Genomic DNA, 22919 nt, shown 5'->3' with positions numbered 1-22919 from the left:
ATGAAAGTCACAAATACAGAAAGCAGCATATATTTTACAGGAATACGCTTACATTTTAAACGTTATTTGGGTAATTACTTAGTGTCAGGTTTTTTTTTTCTTGAATTAACTTTATTAAGAACATTTAACAGCTCAGAACACTATTAAATATAAATCATTAGTTTTTGAAAGGTTTATTATAACAGAGATGCACCGAGATGTATTTTAGGCAGGATAAGATAAATGACTGAAAGACAATAAAATACAGATTCAAAAAAGGAATACAAAAATGTACAAAGTAAAAAACAGATCGCCAGTTAATTAGCATTGGGCTAAATGTCACACTGCGCAGTTGAACCGCGCAATTAGTTTAATTTTTTATCATTAAGGCAATAAGAGAATTTGCATAAACATGATGCAAAAGTTAGTTTTTACAATAAATTTTTAAATATTATTTTCTTCTTCTTTATTTTCATTTTCTTTTAACAAGCAACACTCAGCCCAAACCTGTTAATAAGAGGAGTGGGTTTTATGGCCATGCTGCATTTTGGATTTATTTTGCATTCAACACAAGTCAGTCTACATGCAGTGTGCAGGAAAGATGCAAAACCATGAGTTATGACTAATATGAACCCTATATGGTAATAGGAGCACTTTCTATCTTTCAAATCGTGTACAATATTTATCAAGAGGTTGGTAAGTGACTCATTTCTTGAACTCAATTTCTGTTATTGAGGAGGGTTTTTTGGGAGGGGGGGGGGACTTGTACTTTTGAAATCAGTACTTCTATTTCTACTTAAGTAAGTTTTAACCAGAGTAACTGTAGTTTTACTAGAGTACAATGCTCTAGTACTTGTTCCAACTACTTGTAGCACATACGTGATAATAATTGCACATCATGTCCAAAAACAGCTGTTGTATTTTACTCTACTATAGTGGTGTGGCTTTACCTGAACATCCTAGTAGGAGATCCATATTCTTATGTTGTTATTGCCAATAATGAAAGATCATATTTAGCAGTATAGCTTCTCAGTGGCTACTGATGCTGGGTAATTAATGGAAAATAAGATTAAATTGCAACATGTCCTGCTGCAGTTTTCAAATCACAGTTGCAGTATTCTTTGATCTGAAATGTGTGTCAAAAACAGTTTTATTCTTTTTGCAGCAGAGATGACACATGTAAACATTGAGTTGTTGATATTTTGCAAGAAATCTTTCTTTTCTTATTTTAGTACATATTTTCCTTATTTAAAATGAGAATTATATTAAAAAGATTATTCTCTTAAACACAACAATTCACATTGCATCTGCAAAATGAGATAAAATAAAAACAGATGTTTTAAAAAGATGTTCAGCCCTATTTTTCATGATGATTGCTACTAGGGCTGAGCAGATAATTAATATTTACAACCAATAGTAATACGGCCTACTGCAATTTTCAAATGACAGAAGGTGTAATATTCCTTTAACCTGAAATGTGTCTAAACTTTTTTGGCAGAAGAGATGTTTTGACTTATACATTCAAGTGACATTTTATGTAATAGTTCACAAACTAATTACCTCCTTTTTGCATGTTTTCTTTATCCTACATAAGATTGCCATACCAATGATCATATTGTCAGTGCAACAACTCTTGTCAAGTTTGCAATATGAATCAAAATAATCACAATAAGATATTTTTTTCGAACTCAATCAGCCCAATTTTAATCTAATATTGTGTTTGTTATATTATAGGAATATATTGCTTGCTTTTGTTGGAAAATACTTAAGATAAGGAACTTAAAAAAAAAGGTTGCGTGTCAACATCGCTAATGCAGTATTGGGAGGAAAAAAGGAATTAGATTAATTTCCCACTTTGTTCATCTCTAGCCAATCAATACTCAGTTCTTAAAGTAAACTATAAAGGGAATACTTTTCCTTCAATAGACATGTAGCCCAGTACTTTAACTTCTACTTAAATAAAGCAACTGTCCTTTTACTGAAGTACAATAGTCTGGTACTTTTTCCACCCCTGAATTTATCAATGTTGTTGCATATTTTTCTCATATCCTGCAAGTCTAATGCACAGTAGAGAAATTCAGGTCAAACAGAAAGCTGAGAAAGAATGGTGCCACTGTCAAAAGTGCCTCAGAAAGTCCTGTATCTGTCCGTGGATGTTTTTAGGCTGCTTCTTCTTTGCTTTGTGATGCATGTAAAGTCGTTAACCTTAAGTATTTTAGATCTAGTCAGACCAGTCTGATGAGGTTAATTATGTCTGAATAGGCAGGGACACAAAACTTTGTAGCATCTTGTCTGTTTTCTCTGGTGTCTGTGTGACCTTTAAGACAAAAGCTGTAATAAAAAGAGTCTCTTTCTCCCTAGTCTTGTTCCATGGTAAGAAAAAAACACCTTAATGTGAGCAATAATGCACACAATTTTCTTAGTTTCTGTATTACGGTGCATAAAGAAATATAATTAACTGAGCATTATGCCATAAACAAAGCTGACTCCACCTCATCCCATGTTCATGTTATCACTCCCTCTCCTCTTCCTCATTAATAACTCTCAGCACCAATAAGAGCCTCTGCTGATAGATTCCAGGGATGGCAGCTTATTCAGTCCCCTGCCAATAAATTGCTGTTTATTGAGCTGACACGCTGCCTCCCTAAGTGTCCAGTGTTGGTCCCCTGAGGGCCTCACCACCAGCCTGATCGCAGGGGGGGAGGATGGGTGGTTGTTGTGGATGGTGGTAGTGTGGATGACCCCTCAGTCTGTCAGGTAGTGTGTTTCTTTAAGATCAGACGTCTGATAAGGCAGACTATGATGCATCCTGTGCCACAATGTATCTTTTTAAATGAATCACAGACTCAAAGTCTGCTAGTAGTGTATATGCTTACTTTTAATGCAGAATTGCTGAAACAAGATTTTCTGCATATTAAATAATGTTTAAATCACGTTTAGTTTGGTGTTTTTCTTGGAGATGTCCTGAAATCTGATCGCACAGAGATGAGAGGAAAAGGGACCGTTATGGAGGAGGAATGAGGAAAAAGATCCATGGACAGTTTGATAAAAGAGACAAGCAGAAGAGCGAGGAGAACATGGAGGTGTGGCAGGAAAAAGAGGAAGACAGAGAGTTGCATGGTGAGATCAATACAGCCGGGTAATGATCGGTTCACTGTGAGGCTCAGGTGGAGCAGAGCTAAGTGACGGTGGAGATCAAAGCTGGTGTTTGTGTGCACAAGTGTTAGTTTGCCTTCTTATTACTCTGTTTGGTTTGCAGGAAGAGGATGAGGCGGGGGGTTTCCTGCTGCCTCAAACTGTCTGATACACAAGTGGTGATAAAGTCATGAGTGATGTGGGCAGGAGCTTTAACTTGGAGTTTGGCACTGAATAACCAGAGACTGTTTTCTATTAAAAAAATGCAAGACTTGTTTATTTAAAATGCAAATTATTAGGAGGTGGGAAGCTGTTTTAAATCCTCACAAATTTTTTAAATCAAGAAATCAGCTTACCAAATTTCAGGTATTTTTTTGTAAGCTTAAAGCGCTCAAAAGGTGACAACTTTTTCCGTTAAACTTAAAATAGTCATGTAACTCATAAAGCTATACTTTGACAGAAGCCCTTCTACCATCTTCTGGAAACAAAAATTTCTGTTACATCTTCCAAATCCATTTTTTGCTAGAATGATACTTTTTTGTGTCTTTTTGGTCAAATTTAAACTTTTGTCAAGATTGAATTGATTTTATTCTATTTGGTGGGGACGATACAGTTTAACATAGTTTCATAAAAGAGCACGAATCTGATGTGCTGCACAGAGAGTTAATAGCAATTGCTTATTTCCAACTCCTAACATAACTTTGATGGAGATGTTTTCCTCTCCAAAAGACTCATTCAGCCTCTTTCAATGATTAAAAGACCTACTGCAAACTTGATGTCATCAACTCTGGTTAAATAAAAAAAAGAGAGAGAGAGATTAGTACATGTACTTTTGTTTTCTCAGTTTCTCCAAACTATCTGCTGCAGTTTGATGATAAAAAGTCTGGAGTTGTGTCAGTAACCACTATTTTAGACTTCTATATGTCAAACAATATGAATACATGTTTTTATATCATCATAATTAGAGATGCACCTCAAGGATGATGACGAAACTGATGTTTAAAATAACAATGTAGCCAATGGCCAATACCAGTGTTTTTTCATTGCCTCTTTTGGTGTAACACTCTGAATCTTGCATAGCAGATGGATTTGCCAGTCTGTCATCAGGCAGATCCATCTTGAAAAGCTCCAACGCACAGCATTTGGACCAATCAGAGTCATTTGAGGAGATTGAGGTTGTAGCTGTGGGCGAGGTTTAGTTGTACTGGTAGCGGATAGCAACCGCTGCTGCTAGTGGGCAGCAATTAGCTCAGATGTGCTGGCAGTTTCATTAGAAATGCTCCACATTTATTCATGAATTAAAGAGCAAAGAACCACACTGAAAGCATTTTATGACAGAAAAGGTTATTATGCTCTTTTGCCAGTCTCCTTTGGCATGAGACTGTGAGAGTTACGGGGAGGTTGAGTTCTACTGTAAACCAGTGTAATAGCTGCTACTGCTTAAGGGATTAGCAGGAGAAAAGCTGCAGTTTTAACTAAATTGTGCCACATTTCTTTATTAAAATAAGAGCAAAGAGATTCACCAGAAGTTCTTCTTGGTGGAGAAGACACTTTCACCCTTCTATGGACAGGCCTCAACATAAGTTTTATTCACAGCGTGCTCCACTGTATATAAACTACAGCAGAGTTTGCCTGTCAAGCTGGCGTTACTTCTGGAGCTGTGCATGCGTAAAACCTAATTCTGTCTTGTCGCTCTGATTGGCCCATCATGACTTAGACAGAATGTTTTTCCAGTCACCTACTGAGAATTCTCTGAAAAGTCCTGTCCTTCACAAATGGGAATGGGAAAATAGGGCTCAGGGGGTTAATGCCCACATTACTTGCTGATTGCCGATGTGGCCAAATGGACTGATTTCAGCCAGCACTGATGCTAACTGGTCTGTGCATCCCTTATCAAAACACACAAAGAGGTTCCAGGCATCAAAGTTTGAATAATTTCTTGTTTTTATTACCATAACTCCTGTGAACTCCAGCTTACTGTTTAAATTTTCCCCCAAAAGTTAAAAGAAATTCTGCAATAACCTGTATCTTTGAGCGATTTAATGATGCTTTGACAGCTCTCATATGACTGAAGATTTCCAGTGTTTTTAGGATACATTTAAGAATAAAGTAGTTACACTTTATGGACAAAACTATTTGGCCACACCTGTGGATTATTGAATTCAGGTGTTTTAATCAGACCTGTCGCCACAGGTGTATGAAATCAAGCACCTGGCCATGCAGTCTCCATTTGCAAACATCTGTGATCCGTAATGGGTCGCTCTGAAGAGCTCAGTGATTTTAAGCGTGGTACTGTCATGGATGCCACCTTTGCAATAAGACAATTTGGGAAATGATATTATGAGAAAGTGGAAGCATTTAGGAAAAACAGCAACTCAGCCATGAAGCAGAAGACCACAGAGCGGGGTCAATGACTGCCAAGGCACATGGTGCAAAATAGTCTACAGTGCACTGGTGATTCAGTAGCTGAAGAGTTCTTAGCTTTCACTGGCATTAATGGAAGAACAAAACTGTGCAGCAGGAACTTTATGGAATGGATTTCTACGGCCAAGTAGCTACATGCAAGCCTCATATGGCCAAGTTGAATACCAAGTGTCAGATGGAGTGGTGTAAAGTACACCGACACTGGACTATGGAGCAGCGGGAATGTGTTTTGTGGAGTGAAAAATGTTTAGCAGTCAAATTGGCGAGTCTGGATGTGGCAGACTGGATGAACATTACCTGCTTGATTGCACTGTGCCAACTGTGCAGTTTGGTGGAGGAAGGATAACTGTATGGGGCTTTTTCAGGGGTGGGGTTAGGTCCCTTATCTCCAGTGAAGGGAAATCTTAATGCTTCATCATACCAAGATATTTTGGACAATGCTATGCTTCCAACTGTGTGGCAACAGTTTGAGGAAGGCCATTTTCTAATTAACATGACTGTTCCCCAGAAAGCAGAAAGCAAGGACTATAAAGACATGGTTTGATGAGTTCAGTGTGGAGCACGCACAAAGCCCGAACCTCAACCCCATCGAGCACCTTTGGGATGAACTGGAATTTCGACCGCAAGCCAGGCCTTCTCGTCCAACATCAGTGCCTGTTTTCATAAATGCTCCACCAGAGTGAATAGACACAAATTCCCACAGATACATTCCAAAATCTTGTCAAAAGCCTTCCAAGAAAGAGTGGAGGCTGTTGTAAATGTAAAAGGGGGTCCAACTCCATATTAAAGTACTGACTACAATGTCATTACAGTCTCTGTTGGTGTAACAGTCAGGTGGCGACATACTTTATGTTTGATATATTGTAGCAACAGCACTGGTTGGCCCTATTCTGACCAGGAAAATGGGAATAAAGTTCATTGGCTGCATCAGCTTATACTCACATCTAACTGAAGCATTAAGTGATGGTATTTAGTGCAGTAATGTAGACATTAATCTGCAAAAAGAGTTGAGCACTGCTGCTGTGATCCTGTCCTAGTTAAACAGAGCTCAATCTTGACTGGTTATTGAGTTTTTCCTTTAATTTAGAATAGTTGACTTTAAACACCTACAATTTGCATATAGCATGAGGAGCATCAGTAGGTCAGCACCTGCAAACAAATGTGCAGGATTTTGTTGGATTTATCTGTTTTCATTGTGCCCTAACAGAAAGAAAGGGTTAAAGGTGAGGCAACCCATGACCTTAACATGTTTCTTTTGTAACTTTCTGTTATCATGAAACTGACCTTACCTTGTTCTCTCTCAGCTCAGACATGACATGCTCACCTCTCTCTTTTTTCTCTTCCTCTGTCTCTCCTTTGAAGGAGTAATGAAACGTTTTTTTTGCTCTGTCCTAATCCGCTGACAGCTCGTGTCAACACTGTTTGCATTGGACCGGTGTAATGACAGGTCAGGCATTAACATGGACAGCTCAGGGACATGCTGAGTGGCTGAGAGGGATTAGGCCCACAGTTGCTGTTAAACAAGGCCTTATGAAGCATTAGTCAACACCCCCACCCTCCCAACTTCTCGCCCTTTTATATGAACGCTTTAGTATTTCAACATTTAGCGCTATAGGGGGAGCTTATTGTACTCGGGGGAACATGTAATAAAAGGTACAAGGACTTTTATATTTTTATGTGGGACAGATGTAGTCGGTTGAAGCAAGAACAAGAGCCCTTCAGTCCAATGATTTCCAAGCAGGGGTACTTACACCCCGGGGTGTGCTTAGAAACTGGAAAGATGGTAGAGATGCTAAAGGAATTTCAACCCCACCACTGTTTGCTCTCCGTTTCCTTCTTACTGTTAACTTGTGGTTTATTTTACCTATTACCCCAACATCACCTCAACATTTTTTTAAGGTCCCAGAGATAAACAGTTCTCATGTCATTTGAAGTATAAGGTGAGAATAACTAGTTTATTAAAGTATATATTGTTCTAAAGAGCATTGAAACTCATATCTTATAGAATATAAATTTATTTTAAAAGAGGGTTAATATCAGTAAAGGATTGATCACATTAAACTGGTTAGAGTGAGAAACTCAGTTAACTCAAATTCATGAATAAAATCTCTTTGTTGTTAGCTAAAAGCTAAATGTTTAAATATCAATACAAAAATACAAAATACAAAAATTCTCAGAATTTCTTAAGTTGATTTTGTTTACCATTCCTTTTATGTCGCATTTTGAAATTCCACTATTTTGCACTTAAAACTGTTTTTGTTTCATGCTAGATCATTGTACCGCCCTAAACTCAGGGTAGTTTACTTCCTGTTTGGACACGGACCTTAATTAGTTATGAACAATATAATAATGCTTACCACCCTATATGTGTTAAAATAGTTCGCTAGCTATAGATGAAATATTCTTCTTTAATCATGCCCCAGATCAGCGGTATAAGTGCAGGATTTGCATGGGTATATCCTCACCAGCCATTTTATTAGGTACATTTGTGCAATTGCTTGTTAACACAATCAGCTAATCAGCCAATCACATGGCAGCATCTCAATGCATTTAGGCATGTAGACATAGTCCAGACTTGTTGAAGTTCAAACAGAGCATCAGAATCGGACAGAAAGAAGATTTAAGGGACTTTGAATGTGGCATTGTTGTTGGTGCCAGATGAGCTGGTCTGAGTATTTCAGAAACTGCTGATCTACTGGGATGATCTACTGGAGAAGAATGGGCAGACTGGTTTGAGATGATAGAAAGGCAACAGCCACTCAAATCCAAAATCAAACAATAGGAGTTTGCAAAAATGTTCCCTGGTCTGATGAGTCTCGATTTTAGCTACAAAATTCAGATGTAGGGTCAGACTTTGCATGGATCCATCCTGCCTTGAATCAACAGTTTCAGGCTGGTGGTGTTGTAAGGATGTGCAGGATATTTTCTTGGCACATTTTCGTCCCCTTAGTACCAACTGAGCATCATTTAAACGCCACTGCCTACCTGAGTATTGTTTCTGACTGTGTCCATCTCTTTATGACCACATCTTCTGATGGCTACTTCCAGAAGGATATTGCACCATGTAACAACGCTTAAATCATCTTAAACTGGTTTCTTTAACATGACAATGAGTTAATTGACTCCTACAAGCAAGGTGAACCTAATAAAGTTTCTGTTGAGTGTATTTCCAAATTCAGTCCTCTGATAATCTCTTAAATGTTTAAATAAATTAGGTTTGTAATTAAAACATCCCTACATGAACTGATATTGAAATGGATTGAATCAATTCAGGCTATCAGTGACAACACCCAGCCCTACCTGCACCTGGAATGAAAGCTGTAATGGTGCATGCCAGAGTGGACATGCGTTGCAGCTGGGGCTGAATGATTTTGAAAAATAACCTAATTTTTTTCCCCCAGTATTGTGATTGCGAGTTGATGTGCAGTTATTCCTTGTGTTCCTCATCTAATGTAATTTTCAGCAAACACAAGCAATAAATTATTCTATATTATAACCAATACAATATTAGATTAAACAAGGGATGAACAATTTTATAAAGCTAATTCTAATAATATTTTTTTGTGATTCTTGAGAAAAAGTGAAAAAATGAAGGAGGTAAGATTTTTTGAAGACTATTCAGAAAAAATGGCACTTAAGGTTCAAGGTTCAAGGCTCACTTTATTATCCCTGTGAAGGGCAATTTGTTTCACAGCCAGCAGTCAATACATAAATTCAGATCAATCATAAAAAGCAGCATTGACAACACAATAAATAGAAGCATGAGAGACTGTGTGCAATACAACGATAAAACACAATAAAAACCAAGAAATAACACAGGCTTTGGCTAACTATTTAGAAAGTCGATGGCAGCAGGGACAAAAGAGCTTTTTAGCCTTTTTGTCCTGCATGCTGGCAGGCTGAATCTGCAACCGGATGGTAGCAGCTGAAACTCTGAAAATAAAGGGTGGCTGTGATCAGCCAGGATAGACTGGGCCTTTTTTAGAGTCCTAATTCTGAACAACTGAGTTAGGTCAGTAAGGGTCGAACCTGTAATTCGACTGTAGATTTTTGAAATGCCCTGCAATTTGTTACGATTTCTGATACTGAGGCACCCGTACCAAATTACAAAAGAGAACGTTGAAACACATTCAATAAAGCAAGAGTAAAACATTTTCATAAAAGTGCAATCGACATTAAAGTTCCTCAGCTTCCTCAAGAAGTGCAAGAGTTGATGTGCCTTTTTACAGACAGCATCCACCTGAGATTCAAAAGTCAGTTTGTCATCAATGACTGTGCCAAGATATTTATAGTTCTGTACCTCCTCAACAGCCTGGTTGTTAATAAAAACAGGAGAGATAACATTTGAATTTTTCCTAAAATCAATTGTCATTTCTTTTGCTTTAGACACATTTTAGACAAATGGTTGTATGATATGTAATGCATTAAATCTCTGCTGCAAAAAAGTTTTAAACTGGCATTTTGACACAAATTTCAGGTTGCACACGTATTGCACCTTCTGCGATTGGAAAATTGCAGCAGGCCATATTGCGATTGAATCTAACTTTCAATTAATTGCCCAGCCCTAGTTGTGGCTGCAAGCAGCAAAGTATGCAGCCAGTCTGAAACGTAACAGGGGCGAAAGAATTAAGCTTTTAACTGACATTGTGTACAAGCCTAATGTAGGCAGAGAGCTCAGCAGAAGCTAGCAGGAGAGCAAACTCCACATGATTACATGTGGTGCTAAAAAACACAAACCCACAGAAACTAAATTGTTGTGTACTTTGGCGACAATAAAAATAGTCACAATGACAGATAGTTTAAACCATTATCCCTAGATCCCAAACTCAGACTAGCCCCCTGGAACAAGTTGTAGTCTGGATTTTACAGTAATTAAAACTTTAAGTTTTTATATAATGTTCGTAGGCTTTTATAAATGCAAACAGAGCTTAGTTAAACATTTACAATTCTGTTTATTTGAATAAATTTGGCTTACAGCCTTATAAAAAATGATCATATGGACATATAGGGAACTTGGCATGTGATTAAAGGTTATTTGAGTTCATCTGACACGGTGGTAAATAAGATGAAAACATTGTTGGGGAGCAGTTATCTAGTTTCTCTTCTCTCCTCTGTCTCCAACACATAATCTCACAGCAGAAACAATCCTCTGAAAATGTGATTAATCTAGTGAAGAAATGTATTTATCGAAACATGAGAACTGCCACATCTGTAAACAGCTTCAGTAACCCTTTTACCTCTTGACTATTCCATACTTCCACATATCAAATTCTTAGGCAAATATTATTCATTTAGTGTAATTACACGGTAAGTACCCGGTCATTCATATATATCAATTTGCAACAGAACTGTTATAAGTAAAGCCAACAACATCATCTGAGACCGGGCTGGAAAGTATCACTTAAGCATTTATTTTCTGACAGAGCTCTTCGTTTCAAAGTGCTGTTTGCGTCTTTGAGCTCAGACGGAGCTTTGGCCCCCGATTTCAGCTGCTAACCAAGTAAAACACATGGACATCCTTAAAGGAAGCATTTGGCAAATTGTTTAAGAAAAAAATGCTTATATGTGGAAAAGCTTGGGCTTTGCCATCTGCTGGAAATGATTGTGTGGTTTGGTGGTCGGGGACGAGGTTTCAGACAGCCTGGGTGTGCGAGTGAGTGAACGTGTGTGTGAGGTCGGACTCATTCACACTCCAGCTCTACCTGAAACACATCCACTCCCCTTCTTCTTCTTCTCTTGATTTTTCTTGACCTGATAAATATCCCACAGATATAAATGTCATTTCCTGATATCGATCACCTAAAATGGGTCCTTTCTATTGATTCCTCCCTATCTGCCTTTATCGCGCTGTTGCAGCAGAAATGAATTAACTTCTGAATATTCAATCTTGTTGACAAGGAGCTGTTACTCCTCCCGCCTGCTGACATTTATACCCCACAGTGTGAGTGTTGCTGGAGTGGATTTATTGGCTTGTTCGGGTCACTCAAGCTGTGTAATGTAAAGCCACGGCACAAGCCTTTGCTCCTGTCTCCTTATCGCCAATGTTTTTTCTTTCTGTCACTAAATCTCGCTCTGTATAGCCTCATTTCTTTGTGTCTTTTCACTCTTGTTGTGTAATTCAGCAGAGTCTTGGATGCTCTACCGAGACAGGAATGTCCAGGTTTTATTTCCTGTTTGACTCTTCTACCAATCACATGGGATTTGCTGGTTGAATTCCTCCCCGCTCACATTCTTAGAGCTGTATGTTGCAAAGCGTGTTTTCAGACTGATGGAGGGTTTAAGGGAGACTTTGGAAAAAACAGAATTGTATAGATCTTGCCGGAAGAAAGAGAGCTTTGTGCAGAAGATGGGGTTCAATGCTTTGCGAGTATTTGAATCTGCATCAGCACAGGAAGGAAAAACTGCTCCGTTATATCCATAAACATGAGCAACACTATCTGCCACATCTGTCAGAGCTAATCACCATTACACTACAACTTCTGCTATTTACATGTCACGGGATTTTTAGTCAGGATTGATATGGTATGTAGAATAAGCCAGAGAGGATTTAATTAAACATGACTTTATAAATTGGTGCAGGATAGGTATGGATTTCAACTAGATGAAAAAGGTTTGATGTAACCCAGTCATCAATATTTTGACAGCTTGTCATTGGTCAACCTTTACCCTCCAAGCATGACGTGTCTCATCCAATCAGAAATGATGGAGTCAGATGACTGCTGAGGGACGCAGGATGAGAGAGGATCACTGGGGAAACACTTCAATCACAGCTACCGAGAGCAGCAAGGGAAAGTTTGAGTAGTTTGATTCTCCTTTTGGCTTATAATTTTGATCTTGCGGGTTGGCTTCCACAATCAGGGCTCCTGCAGATCCTGAAGAGTCTGAAATTTGATTGTACGGTCTTAAATTGTCTTAAAAGTCCAATTTGACCCAGGAAGATGTCTTGAATTTCAGAAGGCATGTCTGAAAACTTTCTCAAATGTGCACTAGTAGGTGTTATATGGTCTTTATTTACTTGTTTGTGGATTTTCTTGGTCACAACATTTAAACAGCAAAAATCAAATGCAAGCATAAAGAATAGCAGCGAGTAATTGGCAGAGGTGAGCAATTACTATAAGGTAGCCTAAAAGCCATTAAAAGAGATTCTGAAACCAGGGATGCAGTCTTAGAGTTGAATTTAAAACTGTGTAGCAACCCTGAGACTGCACTGATGTATTTTAAGCCAAAGACTTGAATATTCTGCAACATTTAACCAACCAGAGATTCACCCTTCTTTGTTAAATAGATAAACATCAGTTTGTCTGATGATCTTTCATGTTTAATGTTCCACAACGAAATCAGGATCTCTACTTCCTTCACCTTCTTCTCTTTCCACTGCTCTCCAGCCTTTGTGTCATTTGTAAAGCTTCTTTTAAAGTTAGTATACAAGCAGTAAATACCTAAGAATGCAAAAGAAGTGCTAAAGTTTTGCCCTCTTTCATAAAAATATCAAGAAATAGAAAAAAAGTGAAACAACAGTGTGAAGTCATGGACTTGTGAGGCTTTAATCAGCTGGCAGGGAGTGTCTTTATAGTGCTGTGCAGTTGTTTGATGTTATGATGACTTCAACTCCATTATACATATATAAAATCAAAAGATCTAGCTGTGTCTCCAAATGGATTTAAGGAGACTATGGTGGGGGAGACCTCAAATCTTCTAGGGGGTCGAGGACATGCGCCCCTGGGAGAAAAATTGTGACATTTTGGAGTTAAATGCATCTATCTTGTGCATTTTTTGACCAAATTTTGGAAATTGTATTCTCTTTAAACGATTTTCTCTTGTAGTTATTAAATCAGAAGTGCACTGCTTATAATTTGATGGACCAGTTACCATTTTCATTTCTTTTCCTTGTCAGACCTACTGATGAAGTTTTTTTCTGATTCTTACTAAAACTTACCTCCACAAGAAAGTTGTGTCCCAACTCTTTTTCCTAGTTATTTATTACTTTTGTATAATAGAAGACACATAAGATGAGGAACTTGAGAAATAATCATGAATCAAATCGCAATGGGGGGGGGGGGTGACTATTAGACGTTTGGCCCTAGTAAGAACTCCAGTTCCAAGGTCCATGCACAGCATAGGTTCCCAACCTTGGGTCCAGGACCCCCTTCAGTGGGGGGCAGAGATTCCAGGGGGTTAAAGGGTCTGTCTGCTCTGAGGATTTTAAAATTAGGTTCAGGCATACCATCTAAATTCATGATAAACACTTGTGTTTTGGGTTAAATTGTTCTGCTTTAAAAGGCATAAACAATTCAAATTGATGTGTATTTTTGACAGCATCATATCCCCTGTTTTTTTTTTTGTTTGTTTGTTTTTCTTTACCTGGGTCCCAGGGGACCTCAGCTCTTATTAGATAGGAGTAGGGGGCTCAGTGGATGAAAGGTTAACCACTGATCTACAGAAATATAACACTGTAGGGGAATTCAGTGATGATTTGTTGCTAAATATTCTTGTTAAATAATTTGTTGAAAATGTTCTCCAAAATGTTCACAGATACGTTTTTTAACACTAAACAGACATCTGAAGGATCTAAATAGATGTTATCCAGGTATAATAGCAATCAGTCTATTGATGAATCGTTAAAAAGTTGTACAATACAATATTTTTAAAGTGAGAGAGGTCAAAGAATTGAAGCACCTTTAAATGCGTCTTTCTCCAGGCTCTGTTTTTCCTACTCTTACTCAGTTTGAAGTATCAGCATACAGAGTTCGTCACTTTCTCCACTTGCATTAGTTACATCATTCTTATTTGGAGGAAAAGAGATACTCACTGACGTAGTTTTATTTGTGCAGTGACTGCTGGTTAGGTTTGATGGACAGAACAGATAGTTAAACCCCCGCCCAGTTAACCATGAGTGCTCTGTCTGGAGAGGCAGGTAATTATTGACTGTGTTTGTGTTTGTGTGTGGCCGTAGACCTCTCACTGCTGTCTATCTCTGTTAAATGTCCCACTGCCACAGTGGGTGGGGTCGTGAGAACCTGTAGTCACCTTTAGAGTCCCACAGAGAAACACACCTCTCTTTGTCTGCCATTAAACTTCATGAATGATGCTAACTTTGTCTTCATGCCCAGCCAAACTCCTCTTCATCCTCTGTGCTAGATGTGAGCATACTCAGTGCCTGCTGAGTCCGCCCTGATGGATGCTGCTAATAGCAGACCACAGAGTGGACTATTTCCAGTTGTAAAAGCCGTCTGTCTGCCAGCAGTGATTTCCTCTCCTCAGATTAAAATGATGCCAACAGTGAGCAGACAAACCACAAAGAGCGGAAACTCCTCAGAAGTTGGTTTTTGTGGATCTGACAGTATCGAGTGTTCTCATTGGTTGTGATCTGGGGAGTTTCCAGATGAGCAACAGTCCATATTGACTCAGTTGAGGAGCGTTTGAGGTGTGTGTATGTTCGTTTGCTTATTATAAGGAGTTGCTTAATTAGTAATGTGTGGTTGTTTTCCCTGTCAACTTGGAGAGAAAAGTAAACAGGTTAACCGTTTGTGCATGGTGTGCCATGTTTACCTTTTTCTGACTGATCTGAGTGAGCTCAAGGCCAAACAGAAATCTTTCCGTTCGTCTGTCTGTTGAGAATCAAGGTTGTCAGAATTGTTGATACTTCATTTATTCAGAACCAAGTTTCAACGCCAAACACTTTTTTAAATACTGACTGTAGCAAGCACCAACTCTTTAAAAAGCTTAAGATGTTCTGTCATATTTTAACCAAAAGGTACCACAAGTGAAAGAGAGCTCTGCCTAATTGCACAAATATGATAAACTTATTCATGCAATTTAGACAATGTTTAGGAGTCTGAATTTTTATCAGTTGTGAAACAAGAAATAAGGCATCATTTTGGGGCCAAAGACTTGAATTTTGTATCAATATTGTTTGATTTTGCCAGCCTAGTCACACACTGCTGTGGGATGGCATCCCATTCTTCAACCAGCATTTTGTCCTAAGTCAGCCAACGTGGTTTTGTTTGTCACTCTGGAACATCCATGCTGATCCCACCAGTGTTCAGTGGGGTTGAGGTCAGGACTGCTGGTAGGTCATTACATCCTCTCCACTCACAGATTCTGGAGGTAGTCTCTGATAAACCCCGCTGCGTGTGGGTGAGTGTTGTCATCTTGGAGGATAGTTTGGTCCTAGATTGTGGAGATACGGGATTGCCACTGGTTGCAGAATCTAATGTCTCTGTACTGAGATTACCTCCAATGATGACAAGCCTCGTTTTTCCAGTGAGAGAGACACCGCCCCACACCATCACACTGCCTCCACCAACACTGAGAGGACATGGAGGAAGCACTCTCTGCGTCCTCTCCACACTTTGACCCAAAGTGTGCAGAATCTGGACTCATCTCTTAACAAAACAGGTGTTGAATGGAATATCAGCACCTGGGGGTACCAGTGGTATTGGCAAATAAGATATAGCAAATTTTGGGGGGTAACCCACACATTCAGCTCTGCTGCTCATCTCACAAATGAGCCACTATATTGATCCATCTACACTTATTTTATCATCTTATATAGTTTTTTTTGTTTGTTTTTTTGTTTGTTTTGTTTTTTTAACTATCTATAAGTCAAATTATTTTTGGGTCAGTGGTGGAGCTGGTTGTCACTGAACTAGAAGTTCATGTAGTCACATGTTAATACCTCCTAAGGCAGTACACCTAAGCCCAGCTTGCTCCCACTGCTGCGTTAGTGGTTTGTGAATGTATACAGATGTGAATGGTGTGAGTTCCTACTGATGGGCACTTTATATTACATTGTATGAATGTGGTGTAAATTGATGTGAATGTTTAAGTGTGACCTGTGGTGTAGAACAGTGGTTCTCAACTGGTGGGTCGGGACCCACAAGTGGGTCGCAAAGAGCTTTCAAGTGGGTCGCGAATGTGTGCCATTTTGTTAGGTTTTCCTGTGATTCAGAGTAAAAATCAGTATTTTACTCAAGATTTGTACCTATTTATCTCCGTTTTGTTGGGAAATAAAGCTGGTTTACCCAACATAACAAGGATTTCCAAACTTCCATGCTATCTTGGGAAAATGGAGTAAAATATGTATGCAAATTCTTCTGTAATGAACGTGTTTTTCTAACGTGCTTGTTTTGTCCCGTCTCTTTGTTCAATACATTTTTCTATTTAGGGTCTGAATATCAACATTTTTTTTGAGTGTTCTTCTGTCCTCATGGTGTAATGGTAGCCATAAATACTGACTAGCTAACATTCATGAAACAAACAACAATTTTTTTTAAAAAATTTGGGTCGTGATTTCTCTTAAGGAGGAGGTAGCGGGTCCTGATGCCTGACCAGTTGAGAACCACTGGTGTAGAAAACTGCTTTGCATGCTGAAGTCCATTCCAATTTGTGGTAATATTCCTTTTATTTATTAAAGTACATAAATAATGTGCTATTATAATTTATCTTTATGCATAGAAAATCACAGTTAGCATAATATCAAGTATCTCTTAATTCTTACGATGTTGTTTACTCAAGACAGTTTGATATTGGATGCACTAAAGACCAAAATTGTTTGATTTTTGTTTATTCATTTGATATTAAAAAAATTCTATCGGGTGTTTATGTTTCATTCTACAAAGAAAGATTGCTATTTCATTTTCAGAAATACTGTGGAATAAAAAGAAAATACAGTCTATCCTAGTGCTTGTTAGAAATTAAAGGAAACTTTAGAAAGTAAATCATTGAGGTGACAGAAAAAAGTACTTTCTTTTGCTAAAGATTGACCTAAAAAATATTGTCCAAAATACAAATTTTTCCCTAATTTAGTTTCTGTATATAAACCAGTCAGGGAACTTGCTGTCTCAGCTAAAATGAGTTTATATAGAGAGTATGTAGAAAGGTGAAGTGAGAGTCGTAAAAGAAAATCACAGCCCATGTACATTCACATCACATCAACACAATCTCATCAACTGTTCAATTATGTAACATTAGTGAGAGCGCTGTGACATCACAGGGGTCACAACCTCATCTGCCCGTCCCGTCCAGGAGAGTGGATGAAGTCAGGGTGGAGCCCCCGAGGTCCCCGACAGCTCATAGATAAAGCCACACAAGTAGGCCGCTGAGGGCCCGGCAGGAACATAAACGCAGATTTTCCCATTTGATAAGTCAGGAGGGGTGGGAGCAATCAGCGGCGATACACACATATTTCCTACACACACTCTCCTATGGACACATAAGCACACACTCATACATACACATCCAAACACACAGAGCAGGCTTTGTCTTATTTCCTCTGTTCTGTCATTACAGGTTGTTATGCTATCAGAAAGATCAACTTAGTGCTTCTCTTCCTCCTTTTAAAGAGTATTTCAGTAACATGTTGGGATATTTTTGTTCTACCCAGAGAAAACCTGGTCCACCCTGCACTGCTTTATTCTTATTTATTTTAACTGAAGACAGACATTGGTAATGCAGCTGTCCTTTTTCTTTGGGTACAATATCAGAAATGCTTTTAAATGATTTCAGCAAAGTATTTTCTTTTTTTTTTTTTTTAAGAAAACTTTACTCAGACACAAAACACCAGTCTTAGATTTGCTCAGTGCATTTAAGGACACAGCCAGGAGCCAATTAGCTTTATTCAAAGAAAACACATGGGGAATAGCAAGCCTGGATAGGTCTGGAGCTGCCTTTTAATCGGGATGGCCACCATTAGCCAACTAAATTAAACATCATTACCCCTAGTCTGCTCCAGAATTAGGCTACCAGTTGTTTTAACCACTCATTAATATTTTTGATCAGTCTAGGCTCCCATTGCTTTGAGCCACTATCAGGGGCTGTAGCTCTGTTGGATAGCCACTGCAATCTTACAAAAATGCACTACTACCCGGATGTAAACCAGCACAGTTAATGGAAGTTACTTGCAGCTTTTGGTCATTTTGATCCATAAAATGGAGATTAAGTTGAATGTAGGCTTACACTTAACTGGAGGGATGTGTGACCAGCACATGCTACAGCTAGCTACGCTGAGTGCACCAGTTTGACATGGTTTACAAGCAGACACTGATACTAAATTATGGCTGTTTTTACTGTTATCTTTACTGTGGATATGCCAGCTAGCCTGAAAGTTTTTTTTTTGTTTAAGCAATAGTGAATTTTTTTAAGCTTTTGAAAGTCCTACATTAAGCTGATATCTAAGGCCTTTTGTTAGCATCTAACATTATTAAACTCGTATCTCTGACTTCACTGATAATTGACTCATTTGTGAATAACATAGGCACATGCTTTGTTCAAGGAGTTTTAAACACAGCTTTTCCAAACATCCTAGTCTTATTTTGAATGCTTACATTATTTTACTCTGCACAAAGACACAGAATTATTTCCCCAAAACTACCGGGGTCAAAATTAAAAGCCCCCCTGAAGCTAATTGTCAGTTGTGTTTCCTTTTTGCTGGATAACAGCCTGCAGTTGTTTGTTGAAGTTTTCAATAAGTCTCACAGACTTCTCCTGAAGACTACCAGCCCATTCTTCATCGGCCGGTCTCTTAAGCTCCTGTCGATTTGATTGTCGTCTAGCACGGACCTTGGTCTTCAGTTCGCCCCACAGATTTTCAGTGGGATTTAAGTCAGGGTTTTGTGCAGGCCATTCAATAACATTCACTTTGGTCTTCTGGATGCAGTTCTTCACCAGGAGTGACGTATGGTTTGGGTCATTGTTATGTTGGAAGACAACGCGACAATCCAGACCCAGTTTTTCTCCTGGTAGATTGACATATTCTTCTTTCTCTCTTGACTCTAAATTCCACAGCATAATGCCCCAACTGGCGTGTTTCACCATGGGGGTTATATTTATATTAGTGGTGTAAAGATAATCCGATATGGATCCGTTAACCGATCTTGATGTCAGCAGCTCGAGTGCATCGGTCTGCGGAGCTCTGGATCGGTAAAAATGCGGCACGAACCGGTCTTTGGACTGGTTTTAACATTAAAGATCCGTTCATGAGGCTCTGCTTTTTGTTTTCATAGCCTGTTCCGCCATGCTCTGGCTCAGCGTCTGTAATCTCGTGTGACCCGCGGTGACCTTTTACATTTAAACAAGAGTTCCGTTGGCCGTAGGTGCTCGCTAGGTAGCTGGATGTGTTTCACTGGTCGTCACCTAAATGTCTTTCAGTTCTGCACCTCAGGAAAAAGTCGTGGATTTTATATGAAGAAGGATAACTTTCAAAATGTCTGCCAGTCTGTACACTTTGGAGAAAAGCAGTTAAGAACAACGGCGGCTCATAAATCACCTATTGAGACGGCGGAGCTAAAGTTTAGCTAAGATGCTAATGCTAAAAGCAGCACGAACAGACCCGAACACCTGAACATAAACACTTTTCTGAGTTAAAACTCTTCAGTTATCACCATTACAACAACCCCTTTATTCATGGGGTATACAACCATAACATGTTGTTGGGAGTAATTGATTTGGTGACATAAATCAATTTATGTCACTGATATGATATTAGACAGAGAGGAGTTCACTGAGCTGGAGATCAGCTGTTATCCAGTGTATTAATTAAAGAATGAAAACAATCAAGAACAGTCAGATACACAGAGAAAGAAAACATCGGTGTTTTTGCAACATGTAGACTGAATACTCACATAAAGAGGAATTATGAAAGAAATGAAAAAAAGGAATAGAAAGCTGTTTCAATTTGATTGTTTTCAATATTATTTTAACCCCTTGTTGTCCTGTACTAGCAGACACACAGAGCTCTGTCTATCCAAATCTCCCGGTGACTTTAAAATCGTTTTAATTTGTGCTTCTTGGGAAAATTTGATATTTAGTTACCCACACTGATGAAATCGGCAGGGGGTTATGTAAAGGGTTCCGTATTTTTGTTCGTTTCTTTGTTTGTTTGTATGTGTACAAGATAACTCGAGAACGGAAAGTCAGATCTTCACCAAACTCTCAGGGAATATTGGGACTTTGACAGGGAAGAATCGATTCGATTTTGGTGATGATCCATGCACCCGTTCGTTTTTTTTTTCACACTTCGAATTTTGAACACCATAGTAATCAATGGGAGCGTGAGTTCCTCAGTGGCGCTGCTTAGGCGTGGGTCTGCCACCTCAGACGGCCATTCTAGTTTGTACAGTTATTGGGATTAATAATGCTAAGGAAGTAACAAGTAAAGAAGGACAAATGTGTACCAGTAAAAACTCATTTTGATATTTATCTCCCAATTTAATGTCAAAGTAAGACACCTAGGCACCTGGGTGTGATGAAAACTTTCTTAAACATAGTTTCAGAATGTTAGCACAGGAGGCCTGGCATTTAGTCTCTTTAATAAATAAGATCAAATAAACTTAGATTATTATGAAATGATCTTGTTTTCCCCTTTTTTGGTCATTTCTGTTAAAGCAAAAAGTTATTTTGATTCTATAATCAGACTGTACTGGATGGGATCGGACTGAACTGAATTGAAACGGATCAGACTGAATCATTCTGTATTTTAATGAATCGTCAGTGAATCAAATCCTCTGTGAATCGAGATTCAAATTGAATCATCTTGAGAAGGAGAGATTCACAACCCTAATGTATATCCCTACTTTCTGCCTCATCTGACCAAAGGACACGCTTCCAGTATTTATAATCCTTCTCCACGTTGTCCTTAGCAGACTTCAGTCTGGCTTGAAGGTGTCTCTTCTGCTGAAGCAGAGTTTTTCGTAGTCTGAACCTCGCAGTCTGTTCCTGTGCAGGGCTCTGGTGATGGCCTTCTTTGTGACTTCAACTCCAGTCTTGGCAGTTGTTCTGAGGTCTTTGGACAAATCTCTCACTAGTTTTCTTTCCAGTCTTTCAGAATTTTTTCTCTTACTACCTCTGCCAGGCTTGTTCTGTACTATGTGGCTCTCTTTGAATTTCCTGACTAGATTTCTCACTCAAAGTCTTGACTTTTTGGAAATACTGTATTAACTTTGTATGTCCTCCTTCTGCTTTGTGAGCATCAACAATTCTTTTTCTCAAGTCTGATTTCTTTTGTCTCGCTATAATGCTTTCCCAGTGACAGCTCAAACCCTCACTCAAGTTTGCGTGAGGGTTTGCCACAGTGGTTTGTGCTATGGCGCTACAAAAAGCTAGTTTCTGAAGCGGGCTGATAAATTCCCTGGTGGTTTTTGTAATAACTTTGTTCCTATGTGAAAAGTAAAATAATGTAAACATTCAAAATAAAACTAAGTAAAGCTGTTTTAAAAATCCCTTGCTCATTTTAAAAGCACTCAAGAGATACTTAAAAAAAGGAAATTTTGATAAGAGGGCTAATGATTTCATCCTCATCTCTAAAAAGATATATCTGGTCCTGTTTCACCAGTATTTTATTTATTTTGATGGATAAAATCAGGGCTGCCAAATCAGTGCTGAAGGATGTGAGAAAAAATCATGATATCTAGTGCAGTGTTCAGTATTTTCATCATGATTTATATACTGTAGCCATATCCTGTTTTATTCTCTGTTCTGTCTGCTGTTCTTTATTAAAGCGTCTCTGGAACTAAAAAAATTTGTTCCAGCCTAATTTGCGAGAGTTGATCTGATGCTTCATGAAAACTCACTTAAGCCTCATCTGGATCAAAGGTAGGCCGTAAGACTCACACTAAGTTTAGCTACAATATTTTCTGCTGAAACCAGCTGCATGTTTAGCAGATATAAAAATAGTAGCATTTTGGAGCAAGATCCCTTCCTTAAACCTGTCCACGTATATCCTGAAACACCGTAATATTCCAGCTAGACGAATAATCGTCAGTCACATCAGTCAGCAATTTAAAGATAATTTAAACAGTTGCTAGCTAATACTAAGTGTTCAAACAGTGTAACATTAGTGGTTTGCTAACATTCACACATAAACACTTACATCTTCCTCTGTCATTAGAGCTTCCTGGATCCTCAGAGGAAACTCTGACTGACCATCTCTCCTTCACTCTCTCAGGCCTCTGTCATGTCTCTATTAGCTGTTACGCCTCCGTTTTTCCCTCAGATACACACATTCTTCTGCTCTTTCCTACAGACCTACACCAGTGATACAAACCTCCTCAGCGAAGAATACTCCACACCACCCTGACGTGTCTGCCAGAGAGTAGCCTTCAGTGTGTAATCGACCGCCACACACACGGAAGGGCGATTTATGTAGTGTGTTTATGTAATGAGTGTTGAAATCATGTAAGTGGACAGCACTTCATATTTAGTGAAGAAAAGGGAATTACGGTCTTTGAAAGCATTAAAAAGCTTTGAATTGAGTTTGCTAAAACAGACTGTGGAGGGCAATTATTATTAATGAAAGTTCCCTTTTAAATTCTGTACACTAAACGGCCCATTTAATTATTTATCAGTAATAAAGTTGGACTTAAGCCTTAAAACTCTTTATATCA

The 22919-nt window shown here is 38.7% G+C and overlaps 1 protein-coding gene across 1 annotated transcript in view; it reads left to right on the top strand.

Moving 5' to 3' along the window:
- The window catches only part of si:dkey-121b10.7 (heparan sulfate glucosamine 3-O-sulfotransferase 6), a 37206-nt gene that overhangs the window by 1063 nt on the left and 13224 nt on the right, over positions 1-22919 (top strand). The window lies entirely within an intron of this gene.

This window comes from Cheilinus undulatus, linkage group 20 (genome assembly GCF_018320785.1).
Source record: "Cheilinus undulatus linkage group 20, ASM1832078v1, whole genome shotgun sequence".
Classification (NCBI taxonomy): domain Eukaryota; kingdom Metazoa; phylum Chordata; class Actinopteri; order Labriformes; family Labridae; genus Cheilinus; species Cheilinus undulatus.
The sequence above is the reverse complement of the archived record's forward strand: the minus strand, read 5'-3'. Positions and strand labels throughout refer to the sequence as shown.